The sequence below is a fragment of the Amaranthus tricolor genome, chromosome 2, assembly GCF_026212465.1.
Source record: "Amaranthus tricolor cultivar Red isolate AtriRed21 chromosome 2, ASM2621246v1, whole genome shotgun sequence".
Lineage (NCBI taxonomy): Eukaryota > Viridiplantae > Streptophyta > Magnoliopsida > Caryophyllales > Amaranthaceae > Amaranthus > Amaranthus tricolor.
In genome coordinates this window covers 17694887-17711214 of record NC_080048.1, presented here as the reverse complement: position 1 = coordinate 17711214, position 16328 = coordinate 17694887, and the positions used below count along the sequence as shown (strand labels likewise).

General features: G+C 31.9%; 1 protein-coding gene across 1 annotated transcript in view; it reads right to left on the bottom strand.

Annotated features, from left to right (window-relative positions):
* LOC130805608 (uncharacterized) overlaps positions 1 to 16328 on the bottom strand; it is a 191596-nt gene that overhangs the window by 174684 nt on the left and 584 nt on the right. The gene's annotated exons all lie outside the window — the stretch shown is intronic.

Genomic DNA, 16328 nt, shown 5'->3' with positions numbered 1-16328 from the left:
ATGAAGAATGAACAAGAATCAATGAGCATTGTAGAATGAACGATGAATAATGAACAAGGATCAATGATCATTGTAGAATGAACGATGAAGAATGAACAAGGATCAATGATCAATAATGAATGAAAGATGAAGAATGAACAAGGATCAATGATTATTGAAGAATGTACGATGAAAAATGAACAAGGATCAATGATCATTGAAGAATGAACGAAGAAGAATGAATAAGGATCAATGATCATTGAAGAATGAACAAGGATCAATGATCAATGAACAATGAACGATGAAAAATGAACAAGAATCAATGAGCATTGTAGAATGAACGATGAAGAATGAACAAGGATCAATGATTATTGAAGAATGAACGAAGAAGAATGAACAAGGATCAATGATCATTGAAGAATGAACAAGGATCAATGATCAATGAACAATGAACGATGAAGAATGAACAAGGATCAATGAGCATTGTAGAATGAACGATGAAGAATGAACAAGGATCAATGATCAATAATGAATAAACGATGAAGAATGAACAAGGATCAATGATTATTGAAGAATGAACGATGAAAAATGAACAAGGATCAATGATCATTGAAGAATGAACGATGAAGAATGAACAAGGATCAACGATCATTGAAGAATGAACAAGGATCAATGATCAACGAACAATGAACGATGAAGAATGAACAAGGATCAATGAGCATTGTAGAATGAACGATGAAGAATGAACAAGGATCAATGATCAATGAACAATGAACGATGAAAAATGAACAAGAATCAATGAGCATTGTAGAATGAACGATGAAGTATGAACAAGGATCAATGATCATTGTAGAATGAACGATGAAGAATGAACAAGGATCAATGATCAATAATGAATGAACGATGAAGAATGAACAAGGATCAATGATCATTGTAGAATGAACGATGAAGAATGAACAAGGATCAATGATCAATAATGAATGAATGATGAAGAATGAACAAGGATCAATGATCATTGAAGAATGAACGACGAAGAATGAATAAGGATCAATGATCAATAATGAATGAACGATGAAGAATAAACAAGGATCAATCATCAATGAACAATAAACGATGAAGAATGAACGAGGATCAATGAGCATTGTAGAATGAACGATGAAGAATGAACAAGGATCATCTATCAATAATGAATGAACGATGAAGAATGAACAAGAATCAATGAGCATTGTAGAATGAACGATGAATAATGAACAAGGATCAATGATCATTGTAGAATGAACGATGAAGAATGAACAAGGATCAATGATCAATAATGAATGAAAGATGAAGAATGAACAAGGATCAATGATTATTGAAGAATGTACGATGAAAAATGAACAAGGATCAATGATCATTGAAGAATGAACGAAGAAGAATGAACAAGGATCAATGATCATTGAAGAATGAACAAGGATCAATGATCAATGAACAATGAACGATGAAAAATGAACAAGAATCAATGAGCATTGTAGAATGAACGATGAAGAATGAACAAGGATCAATGATCATTGAAGAATGAACGAAGAAGAATGAACAAGGATCAATGATCATTGAAGAATGAACAAGGATCAATGATCAATGAACAATGAACGATGAAGAATGAACAAGGATCAATGATCATTGAAAAATGAACGATGAAGAATGAAAAAGGATCCATGATCATTAATTAATGAACAATGAAGAATGAACAAGGATCAATGATCATTTAAGAATGAACGATGAAGAATGAACAAGGATCAATGATCAATAATGAATGAACGATGAAGAATGAACAAGGATCAATGATCATTGAAGAATGTACGATGAAAAATGAACAAGGATCAATGATCATTTAAGAATGAACGATGAAGAATGAACAAGGATAAATGATCAATGAACAATGAACGATGAAGAATGAACAAGGATCAATGATCAATAATGAATGAACGATGAAGAATGAACAAGGATCAATGATTATTGAAGAATGTACGATGAAAAATGAACAACGATCAATGATCATTGAAGAATGAACGAAGAAGAATGAACAAGGATCAATGATCATTGAAGAATGAACAAGTACCAATGATCAATGAACAATGAACGATGAAAAATGAACAAGAATCAATGAGCACTGTAGAATGAACGATGAAGAATGAACAAGGATCAATGATCATTGTAGAATGAACGATGAAGAATGAACAAGGATCAATGATCAATAATGAATGAACGATGAAGAATGAACAAGGATCAATGATTATTGAAGAATGTACGATGAAAAATGAACAAGGATCAATGATCATTGAAGAATGAACGAAGAAGAATGAACAAGGATCAATGATCATTGAAGAATGAACAAGTACCAATGATCAATGAACAATGAACGATGAAAAATGAACAAGAATCAATGAGCATTGTAGAATGAACGATGAAGAATGAACAAGGATCAATGATCAATAATGAATGAACGATGAAGAATGAAAAAGGATCAATGATCAATGAACAATGAAAGATGAAAAATGAACAAGAATCAATGAGCATTCTAGAATGAACGATGAAGAATGAACAAGGATCAATGATCATTGTAGAATGAACGATGAAGAATGAACAAGGATCAATGATCAATAATGAATGAACGATGAGGAATGAACAAGGATCAATGATTATTGAAGAATGTACGATGAAAAATGAACAAGGATCAATGATCATTGAGGAATGAACGATGAAGAATGAACAAGGATCAATGATCATTGAAGAATGAACAAGGATCAATGATCAATGAACAATGAACGATGAAGAATGAACAAGGATCAATGAGCATTGTAGAATGAACGATGAAGAATGAACAAGGATCAATTATCAATAATGAATAAACGATGAAGAATGAACAAGGATCAATGATTATTGAAGAATGAACGATGAAAAATGAACAAGGATCAATGATCATTGAAGAATGAACGATGAAGAATGAACAAGGATCAATGATCATTGAAGAATGAACAAGGATCAATGATCAATGAACAATGAACGATGAAGAATGAACAAGGATCAATGAGCATTGTAGAATGAACGATGAAGAATAAACAAGGATCAATGATCAATAATGAATGAACGATGAAGAATGAACAAGGATCAATGATCATTGAAGAATGTACGATGAAAAATGAACAAGGATCAATGATCATTTAAGAATGAACGATGAAGAATGAACAAGGATAAATGATCAATGAACAATGAACGATGAAGAATGAACAAGGATCAATGATCAATAATGAATGAACGATGAAGAATGAACAAGGATCAATGATTATTGAAGAATGTACGATGAAAAATGAACAACGATCAATGATCATTGAAGAATGAACGAAGAAGAATGAACAAGGATCAATGATCATTGAAGAATGAACAAGTACCAATGATCAATGAACAATGAACGATGAAAAATGAACAAGAATCAATGAGCACTGTAGAATGAACGATGAAGAATGAACAAGGATCAATGATCATTGTAGAATGAACGATGAAGAATGAACAAGGATCAATGATCAATAATGAATGAACGATGAAGAATGAACAAGGATCAATGATTATTGAAGAATGTACGATGAAAAATGAACAAGGATCAATGATCATTGAAGAATGAACGAAGAAGAATGAACAAGGATCAATGATCATTGAAGAATGAACAAGGATCAATGATCAATGAACAATGAACGATGAAGAATAAACAAGGATCAATGAGCATTGTAGAATGAACGATGAAGAATGAACAAGGATCAATGATCAATAATGAATGAACGATGAAGAATGAACAAGGATCAATGATTATTGAAGAATGAACGATGCAAAATGAACAAGGATCAATGATCATTGAAGAATGAACGATGAAGAATGAACAAGGATCAATGATCATTGAAAAATGAACAAGGATCAATGATCAATGAACAATGAACGATGAAGAATGAACAAGGATCAATGATAAATAATGAATGAATGATGAAGAATGAACAAGGATCAATGAGCATTGTAGAATGAACGATGAAGAATGAACAAGGATCAATGATCAATAATGAATGAACGGTGAAGAATGAACAAGGATCAATGATCATTGAAAAATGAACGATGAAGAATGAAAAAGGATCCATGATCATTAATGAATGAACAATGAAGAATGAACAAGGATCAATGATCATTTAAGAATGAACGATGAAGAATGAACAAGGATAAATGATCAATGAACAATGAACGATGAAGAATGAACAAGGATCAATGATCAATAATGAATGAACGATGAAGAATAAACAAGGATCAATCATCAATGAACAATAAACGATGAAGAATGAACAAGGATCAATGAGCATTGTAGAATGAACGATGAACAATGAACAAGGATCATCTATCAATAATGAATGAACGATGAAGAATGAACAAGGATCAATGATCAATGAACAATGAGCGATGAAAAATGAACAAGAATCAATGAGCATTCTAGAATGAACGATGAAGAATGAACAAGGATCAATGATCATTGTAGAATGAACGATGAAGAATGAACAAGGATCAATGATCAATAATGAATGAACGATGAGGAATGAACAAGGATCAATGATTATTGAAGAATGTACGATGAAAAATGAACAAGGATCAATGATCATTGAGGAATGAACGATGAAGAATGAACAAGGATCAATGATCATTGAAGAATGAACAAGGATCAATGATCAATGAACAATGAACGATGAAGAATGAACAAGGATCAATGAGCATTGTAGAATGAACGATGAAGAATGAACAAGGATCAATGATCAATAATGAATAAACGATGAAGAATGAACAAGGATCAATGATTATTGAAGAATGAACGATGAAAAATGAACAAGGATCAATGATCATTGAAGAATGAACGATGAAGAATGAACAAGGATCAATGATCATTGAAGAATGAACAAGGATCAATGATCAATGAACAATGAACGATGAAGAATGAACAAGGATCAATGAGCATTGTAGAATGAACGATGAAGAATGAACAAGGATCAATGATGATTGAAGAATGAACGATGAAGAATGAACAAGGATCAATGATCATTGAAGAATGAACAAGGATCAATGATCAATGAACAATGAACGATGAAGAATGAACAAGGATCAATGAGCATTGTAGAATGAACGATGAAGAATGAACAAGGATCAATGATCAATGAACAATGAACGATGAAAAATGAACAAGAATCAATGAGCATTGTAGAATGAACGATGAAGAATGAACAAGGATCAATGATCATTGTAGAATGAACGATGAAGAATGAACAAGGATCAATGATCAATAATGAATGAACGATGAAGAATGAACAAGGATCAATGATCATTGTAGAATGAACGATGAAGAATGAACAAGGATCAATGATCAATAATGAATGAATGATGAAGAATGAACAAGGATCAATGATCATTGAAGAATGAACGACGAAGAATGAATAAGGATCAATGATCAATAATGAATGAACGATGAAGAATAAACAAGGATCAATCATCAATGAACAATAAACGATGAAGAATGAACAAGGATCAATGAGCATTGTAGAATGAACGATGAAGAATGAACAAGGATCATCTATCAATAATGAATGAACGATGAAGAATGAACAAGAATCAATGAGCATTGTAGAATGAACGATGAATAATGAACAAGGATCAATGATCATTGTAGAATGAACGATGAAGAATGAACAAGGATCAATGATCAATAATGAATGAACGATGAAGAATGAACAAGGATCAATGATTATTGAAGAATGTACGATGAAAAATGAACAAGGATCAATGATCATTGAAGAATGAACGAAGAAGAATGAACAAGGATCAATGATCATTGAAGAATGAACAAGGATCAATGATCAATGAACAACGAACGATGAAAAATGAACAAGAATCAATGAGCATTGTAGAATGAACGATGAAGAATGAACAAGGATCAATGATCATTGAAGAATGAACAAGGATAAATGATCAATGAACAATGAACGATGAAGAATGAACAAGGATAAATGATCAATGAACAATGAACGATGAAGAATGAACAAGGATCAATGATCAATAATGAATGAACGATGAAGAATAAACAAGGATCAATCATCAATGAACAATAAACGATGAAGAATGAACAAGGATCAATGAGCATTGTAGAATGAACGATGAACAATGAACAACGATCATCTATCAATAATGAATGAACGATGAAGAATGAACAAGGATCAATGATCATTGTAGAATGAACGATGAAGAATGAACAAGGATCAATGATCGATAATGAATGAAGGATGAATAATGAACAAGGATCAATGATCATTGAAGAATGAACGACGAAGAATGAACAAGGATCAATGATCAATAATGAATGAACGATGAAGAATAAACAAGGATCAATCATCAATGAACAATAAACGATGAAGAATGAACAAGGACCAATGAGCATTGTAGAATGAACGATGAAGAATGAACAAGGATCATCTATCAATAATGAATGAACGATGAAGAATGAACAAGGATCAATGATTATTGAAGAATGAACGATGAAAAATGAACAAGGATCAATTATCATTGAAGAATGAACGATGAAGAATGAACAAGGATCAATGATCATTGAAGAATGAACAAGGATCAATGATCAATGAACAATGAACGATGAAGAATGAACAAGGATCAATGAGCATTGTAGAATGAACGATGAAGAATGAAAAAGGATCAATGATCAATAATGAATGAACGATGAAGAATGTACAAGGATCAATGATCATTGAAAAATGAACGATGAAGAATGAACAAGGATCAATGATCAATGAACAATAAACGATGAAAAATGAACAAGAATCAATGAGCATTGTAGAATGAACGATGAAGAATGAACAAGGATCAATGATCATTGTAGAATGAACGATGAAGAATGAACAAGGATCAATGATCAATAATGAATTAACGATGAAGAATGAACAAGGATCAATGATCATTGTAGAATGAACGATGAAGAATGAACAAGGATCAATGATCAATAATGAATGAAGGAGGAAGAATGAACAAGGATCAATGATCATTGAAGAATGAACGACGAAGAATGAACAAGGATCAATGATCAATAATGAATGAACGATGAAGAATAAACAAGGATCAATCATCAATGAACAATAAACGATGAAGAATGAACAAGGATCAATGAGCATTGTAGAATGAACGATGAAGAATGAACAAGGATCATCTATCAATAATGAATGAACGATGAAGAATGAACAAGAATCATCTATCAATAATGAATGAACGATGAAGAATGAACAAGGATCAATGATTATTGAAGAATGTACGATGAAAAATGAACAAGGATCAATGATCATTGAAGAATGAACGATGAAGAATGAACAAGGATCAATGATCATTGAAGAATGAACAAGAATCAATGATCAATGAACAATGAACGATGAAGAATGAACAAGGATCAATGAGCATTGTAGAATGAACGATGAAGAATGAACAAGGATCAATGATCAATAATGAATGAACGATGAAGAATGAAAAAGGATCCATGATCATTAATTAATGAACAATGAAGAATGAACAAGGATCAATGATCATTGAAGAATGAACGAAGAAGAATGAACAAGGATCAATGATCATTGAAGAATGAACAAGGATCAATGATCAATGAACAATGAACGATGAAGAATGAACAAGGATCAATGATCATTGAAGAATGAACAAGGATCAATGATCAATGAACAATGAACGATGAAAAATGAACAAGAATCAATGAGCATTGTAGAATGAACGATGAAGAATGAACAAGGATCAATGATCATTGAAGAATGAACGAAGAAGAATGAACAAGGATCAATGATCATTGAAGAATGAACAAGGATAAATGATCAATGAACAATGAACGATGAAGAATGAACAAGGATAAATGATCAATGAACAATGAACGATGAAGAATGAACAAGGATCAATGATCAATAATGAATGAACGATGAAGAATAAACAAGGATCAATCATCAATGAACAGTAAACGATGAAGAATGAACAAGGATCAATGAGCATTGTAGAATGAACGATGAACAATGAACAACGATCATCTATCAATAATGAATGAACGATGAAGAATGAACAAGGATCAATGATCATTGTAGAATGAACGATGAAGAATGAACAAGGATCAATGATCGATAATGAATGAAGGATGAAGAATGAACAAGGATCAATGATCATTGAAGAATGAACGACGAAGAATGAACAAGGATCAATGATCAATAATGAATGAACGATGAAGAATAAACAAGGATCAATCATCAATGAACAATAAACGATGAAGAATGAACAAGGATCAATGAGCATTGTAGAATGAACGATGAAGAATGAACAAGGATCATCTATCAATAATGAATGAACGATGAAGAATGAACAAGGATCAATGATTATTGAAGAATGAACGATGAAAAATGAACAAGGATCAATTATCATTGAAGAATGAACGATGAAGAATGAACAAGGATCAATGATCATTGAAGAATGAACAAGGATCAATGATCAATGAACAATGAACGATGAAGAATGAACAAGGATCAATGAGCATTGTAGAATGAACGATGAAGAATGAAAAAGGATCAATGATCAATAATGAATGAACGATGAAGAATGTACAAGGATCAATGATCATTGAAAAATGAACGATGAAGAATGAACAAGGATCAATGATCAATGAACAATAAACGATGAAAAATGAACAAGAATCAATGAGCATTGTAGAATGAACGATGAAGAATGAACAAGGATCAATGATCATTGTAGAATGAACGATGAAGAATGAACAAGGATCAATGATCAATAATGAATTAACGATGAAGAATGAACAAGGATCAATGATCATTGTAGAATGAACGATGAAGAATGAACAAGGATCAATGATCAATAATGAATGAAGGAGGAAGAATGAACAAGGATCAATGATCATTGAAGAATGAACGACGAAGAATGAACAAGGATCAATGATCAATAATGAATGAACGATGAAGAATAAACAAGGATCAATCATCAATGAACAATAAACGATGAAGAATGAACAAGGATCAATGAGCATTGTAGAATGAACGATGAAGAATGAACAAGGATCATCTATCAATAATGAATGAACGATGAAGAATGAACAAGAATCATCTATCAATAATGAATGAACGATGAAGAATGAACAAGGATCAATGATTATTGAAGAATGTACGATGAAAAATGAACAAGGATCAATGATCATTGAAGAATGAACGATGAAGAATGAACAAGGATCAATGATCATTGAAGAATGAACAAGAATCAATGATCAATGAACAATGAACGATGAAGAATGAACAAGGATCAATGAGCATTGTAGAATGAACGATGAAGAATGAACAAGGATCAATGATCAATAATGAATGAACGATGAAGAATGAACAAGGATCAATGATTATTGAGGAATGAACGATGAAAAATGAACAAGGATCAATGATCATTGAAGAATGAACGATGAAGAATGAACAAGGATCAATGATCATTGAAGAATGCACAAGGATCAATGATCAATGAACAATGAACGATGAAGAATGAACAAGGATCAATGAGCATTGTAGAATGAACGATGAAGAATGAACAAGGATCAATGATCAATAATGAATGAACGATGAAGAATGAACAAGGATCAATGATCATTGAAAATTGAACGATGAAGAATGAAAAAGGATCCATGATCATTAATGAATGAACAATGAAGAATGAACAAGGATCAATGATCATTTAAGAATGAACGATGAAGAATGAACAAGGATAAATGATCAATGAAGAATGAACGATGAATAATGAACAAGGATCAATGATCATTGAAGAATGAACGATGATCAATGATCAATAATGAATGAACGATGAAGAATAAACAAGGATCAATCATCAATGAACAATAAACGATGAAGAATGAACAAGGATCAATGAGCATTGTAGAATGAACGATGAAGAATGAACAAGGATCAATGATCACTGAAGAATGAACGATGAAGAATGAACAAGGATCAATGATCAATAATGAATGAACGATGAAGAATAAACAAGGATCAATCATCAATGAACAATAAACGATGAAGAATGAACAAGGATCAATGAGCATTGTAGAATGAACGATGAAGAATGAACAAGGATCATCTATCAATAATGAATGAACGATGAAGAATGAACAAGATTCAATGATCAATGAACAATGAACGATGAAAAATGAACAAGGATCAATGAGTATTGTAGAATGAACGATGAAGAATGAACAAGGATCAATGATCGTTGAAGAATGAACGATGAAGAATGAACAAGGATCAATGATCATTGAAGAATGAACAAGGATCAATGATCAATGAACAATGAACGATGAAGAATGAACAAGGATCAATGATCAATAATGAATGAATGATGAAGAATGAACAAGGATCAATGATCATTGAAGAATGAACGATGAAGAATGAACAAGGATCAATGATCAATAATGAATGAACGATGAAGAATAAACAAGGATCAATCATCAATGAACAATAAACGATGAAGAATGAACAAGGATCAATGAGCATTGTAGAATCAACGATGAACAATGAACAAGGATCATCTATCAATAATGAATGAACGATGAAGAATGAACAAGATTCAATGATCAATGAACAATGAACGATGAAAAATGAACAAGGATCAATGAGTATTGTAGAATGAACGATGAAGAATGAACAAGGATCAATGATCGTTGAAGAATGAACGATGAAGAATGAACAAGGATCAATGATCATTGAAGAATGAACAAGGATCAATGATCAATGAACAATGAACGATGAAGAATGAACAAGGATCAATGATCAATAATGAATGAATGATGAAGAATGAACAAGGATCAATGATCATTGAAGAATGAACGATGAAGAATGAACAAGGATCAATGATCAATAATGAATGAACGATGAAGAATAAACAAGGATCAATCATCAATGAACAATAAACGATGAAGAATGAACAAGGATCAATGAGCATTGTAGAATCAACGATGAACAATGAACAAGGATCATCTATCAATAATGAATGAACGATGAAGAATGAACAAGGATCAATGATCAATGAACAATGAACGATGAAAAATGAACAAGAATCAATGAGCATTCTAGAATGAACGATGAAGAATGAACAAGGATCAATGATCATTGTAGAATGAACGATGAAGAATGAACAAGGATCAATGATCAATAATGAATGAACGATGAGGAATGAACAAGGATCAATGATTATTGAAGAATGTACGATGAAAAATGAACAAGGATCAATGATCATTGAGGAATGAACGATGAAGAATGAACAAGGATCAATGATCATTGAAGAATGAACAAGGATCAATGATCATTGAAGAATGAACAAGGATCAATGATCAATGAACAATGAACGATGAAGAATGAACAAGGATCAATGAGCATTGTAGAATGAACGATGAAGAATGAACAAGGATCAATGATCAATAATGAATGAACGATGAAGAATGAACAAGGATCAATGATTATTGAAGAATGAACGATGAAAAAAGAACAAGGATCAATGATCACTGAAGAATGAACGATGAAGAATGAACAAGGATCAATGATCATTGAAAAATGAACAAGGATCAATGATCAATGAACAATGAACGATGAAGAATGAACAAGGATCAATGATAAATAATGAATGAATGATGAAGAATGAACAAGGATCAATGAGCATTGTAGAATGAACGATGAAGAATGAACAAGGATCAATGATCAATAATGAATGAACGATGAAGAATGAACAAGGATCAATGATCATTGAAAAATGAACGATGAAGAATGAAAAAGGATCCATGATCATTAATGAATGAACAATGAAGAATGAACAAGGATCAATGATCATTTAAGAATGAACGATGAAGAATGAACAAGGATAAATGATCAATGAACAATGAACGATGAAGAATGAACAAGGATCAATGATCAATAATGAATGAACGATGAAGAATAAACAAGGATCAATCATCAATGAACAATAAACGATGAAGAATGAACAAGGATCAATGAGCATTGTAGAATGAACGATGAACAATGAACAAGGATCATCTATCTATAATGAATGAACGATGAAGAATGAACAAGGATCAATGATCAATGAACAATGAACGATGAAAAATGAACAAGAATCAATGAGCATTCTAGAATGAACGATGAAGAATGAACAAGGATCAATGATCATTGTAGAATGAACGATGAAGAATGAACAAGGATCAATGATCAATAATGAATGAACGATGAGGAATGAACAAGGATCAATGATTATTGAAGAATGTACGATGAAAAATGAACAAGGATCAATGATCATTGAGGAATGAACGATGAAGAATGAACAAGGATCAATGATCATTGAAGAATGAACAAGGATCAATGATCAATGAACAATGAACGATGAAGAATGAACAAGGATCAATGAGCATTGTAGAATGAACGATGAAGAATGAACAAGGATCAATGATCAATAATGAATAAACGATGAAGAATGAACAAGGATCAATGATTATTGAAGAATGAACGATGAAAAATGAACAAGGATCAATGATCATTGAAGAATGAACGATGAAGAATGAACAAGGATCAATGATCATTGAAGAATGAACAAGGATCAATGATCAATGAACAATGAACGATGAAGAATGAACAAGGATCAATGAGCATTGTAGAATGAACGATGAAGAATGAACAAGGATCAATGATGATTGAAGAATGAACGATGAAGAATGAACAAGGATCAATGATCATTGAAGAATGAACAAGGATCAATGATCAATGAACAATGAACGATGAAGAATGAACAAGGATCAATGAGCATTGTAGAATGAACGATGAAGAATGAACAAGGATCAATGATCAATGAACAATGAACGATGAAAAATGAACAAGAATCAATGAGCATTGTAGAATGAACGATGAAGAATGAACAAGGATCAATGATCATTGTAGAATGAACGATGAAGAATGAACAAGGATCAATGATCAATAATGAATGAACGATGAAGAATGAACAAGGATCAATGATCATTGTAGAATGAACGATGAAGAATGAACAAGGATCAATGATCAATAATGAATGAATGATGAAGAATGAACAAGGATCAATGATCATTGAAGAATGAACGACGAAGAATGAATAAGGATCAATGATCAATAATGAATGAACGATGAAGAATAAACAAGGATCAATCATCAATGAACAATAAACGATGAAGAATGAACAAGGATCAATGAGCATTGTAGAATGAACGATGAAGAATGAACAAGGATCATCTATCAATAATGAATGAACGATGAAGAATGAACAAGAATCAATGAGCATTGTAGAATGAACGATGAATAATGAACAAGGATCAATGATCATTGTAGAATGAACGATGAAGAATGAACAAGGATCAATGATCAATAATGAATGAACGATGAAGAATGAACAAGGATCAATGATTATTGAAGAATGTACGATGAAAAATGAACAAGGATCAATGATCATTGAAGAATGAACGAAGAAGAATGAACAAGGATCAATGATCATTGAAGAATGAACAAGGATCAATGATCAATGAACAATGAACGATGAAAAATGAACAAGAATCAATGAGCATTGTAGAATGAACGATGAAGAATGAACAAGGATCAATGATCATTGAAGAATGAACGAAGAAGAATGAACAAGGATCAATGATCATTGAAGAATGAACAAGGATCAATGATCAATGAACAATGAACGATGAAGAATGAAGAAGGATCAATGATCATTGAAAAATGAACGATGAAGAATGAAAAAGGATCCATGATCATTAATTAATGAACAATGAAGAATGAACAAGGATCAATGATCATTTAAGAATGAACGATGAAGAATGAACAAGGATCAATGATCAATAATGAATGAACGATGAAGAATGAACAAGGATCAATGATCATTGAAGAATGTACGATGAAAAATGAACAAGGATCAATGATCATTTAAGAATGAACGATGAAGAATGAACAAGGATAAATGATCAATGAACAATGAACGATGAAGAATGAACAAGGATCAATGATCAATAATGAATGAACGATGAAGAATGAACAAGGATCAATGATTATTGAAGAATGTACGATGAAAAATGAACAACGATCAATGATCATTGAAGAATGAACGAAGAAGAATGAACAAGGATCAATGATCATTGAAGAATGAACAAGTACCAATGATCAATGAACAATGAACGATGAAAAATGAACAAGAATCAATGAGCACTGTAGAATGAACGATGAAGAATGAACAAGGATCAATGATCATTGTAGAATGAACGATGAAGAATGAACAAGGATCAATCATCAATAATGAATGAACGATGAAGAATGAACAAGGATCAATGATTATTGAAGAATGTACGATGAAAAATGAACAAGGATCAATGATCATTGAAGAATGAACGAAGAAGAATGAACAAGGATCAATGATCATTGAAGAATGAACAAGGATCAATGATCAATGAACAATGAACGATGAAGAATGAACAAGGATCAATGAGCATTGTAGAATGAACGATGAAGAATGAACAGGGATCAATGATCAATAATGAATGAACGATGAAGAATGAACAAGGATCAATGATTATTGAAGAATGAACGATGAAAAATGAACAAGGATCAATGATCATTGAAGAATGAACGATGAAGAATGAACAAGGATCAATGATCATTGAAAAATGAACAAGGATCAATGATCAATGAACAATGAACGATGAAGAATGAACAAGGATCAATGATAAATAATGAATGAATGATGAAGAATGAACAAGGATCAATGAGCATTGTAGAATGAACGATGAAGAATGAACAAGGATCAATGATCAATAATGAATGAACGATGAAGAATGAACAAGGATCAATGATCATTGAAAAATGAACGATGAAGAATGAAAAAGGATCCATGATCATTAATGAATGAACAATGAAGAATGAACAAGGATCAATGATCATTTAAGAATGAACGATGAAGAATGAACAAGGATAAATGATCAATGAACAATGAACGATGAAGAATGAACAAGGATCAATGATCAATAATGAATGAACGATGAAGAATAAACAAGGATCAATCATCAATGAACAATAAACGATGAAGAATGAACAAGGATCAATGAGCATTGTAGAATGAACGATGAACAATGAACAAGGATCATCTATCAATAATGAATGAACGATGAAGAATGAACAAGGATCAATGATCAATGAACAATGAACGATGAAAAATGAACAAGAATCAATGAGCATTCTAGAATGAACGATGAAGAATGAACAAGGATCAATGATCATTGTAGAATGAACGATGAAGAATGAACAAGGATCAATGATCAATAATGAATGAACGATGAGGAATGAACAAGGATCAATGATTATTGAAGAATGTACGATGAAAAATGAACAAGGATCAATGATCATTGAGGAATGAACGATGAAGAATGAACAAGGATCAATGATCATTGAAGAATGAACAAGGATCAATGATCAATGAACAATGAACGATGAAGAATGAACAAGGATCAATGAGCATTGTAGAATGAACGATGAAGAATGAACAAGGATCAATGATCAATAATGAATAAACGATGAAGAATGAACAAGGATCAATGATTATTGAAGAATGAACGATGAAAAATGAACAAGGATCAATGATCATTGAAGAATGAACGATGAAGAATGAACAAGGATCAATGATCATTGAAGAATGAACAAGGATCAATGATCAATGAACAATGAACGATGAAGAATGAATAAGGATCAATGAGCATTGTAGAATGAACGATGAAGAATGAACAAGGATCAATGAGCATTGTAGAATGAACGATGAAGAATGAACAAGGATCAATGATGATTGAAGAATGAACGATGAAGAATGAACAAGGATCAATGATCATTGAAGAATGAACAAGGATCAATGATCAATGAACAATGAACGATGAAGAATGAACAAGGATCAATGAGCATTGTAGAATGAACGATGAAGAATGAACAAGGATCAATGATCAATGAACAATGAACGATGAAAAATGAACAAGAATCAATGAGCATTGTAGAATGAACGATGAAGAATGAACAAGGATCAATGATCATTGTAGAATGAACGATGAAGAATGAACAAGGATCAATGATCAATAATGAATGAACGATGAAGAATGAACAAGGATCAATGATCATTGTAGAATGAACGATGAAGAATGAACAAGGATCAATGATCAATAA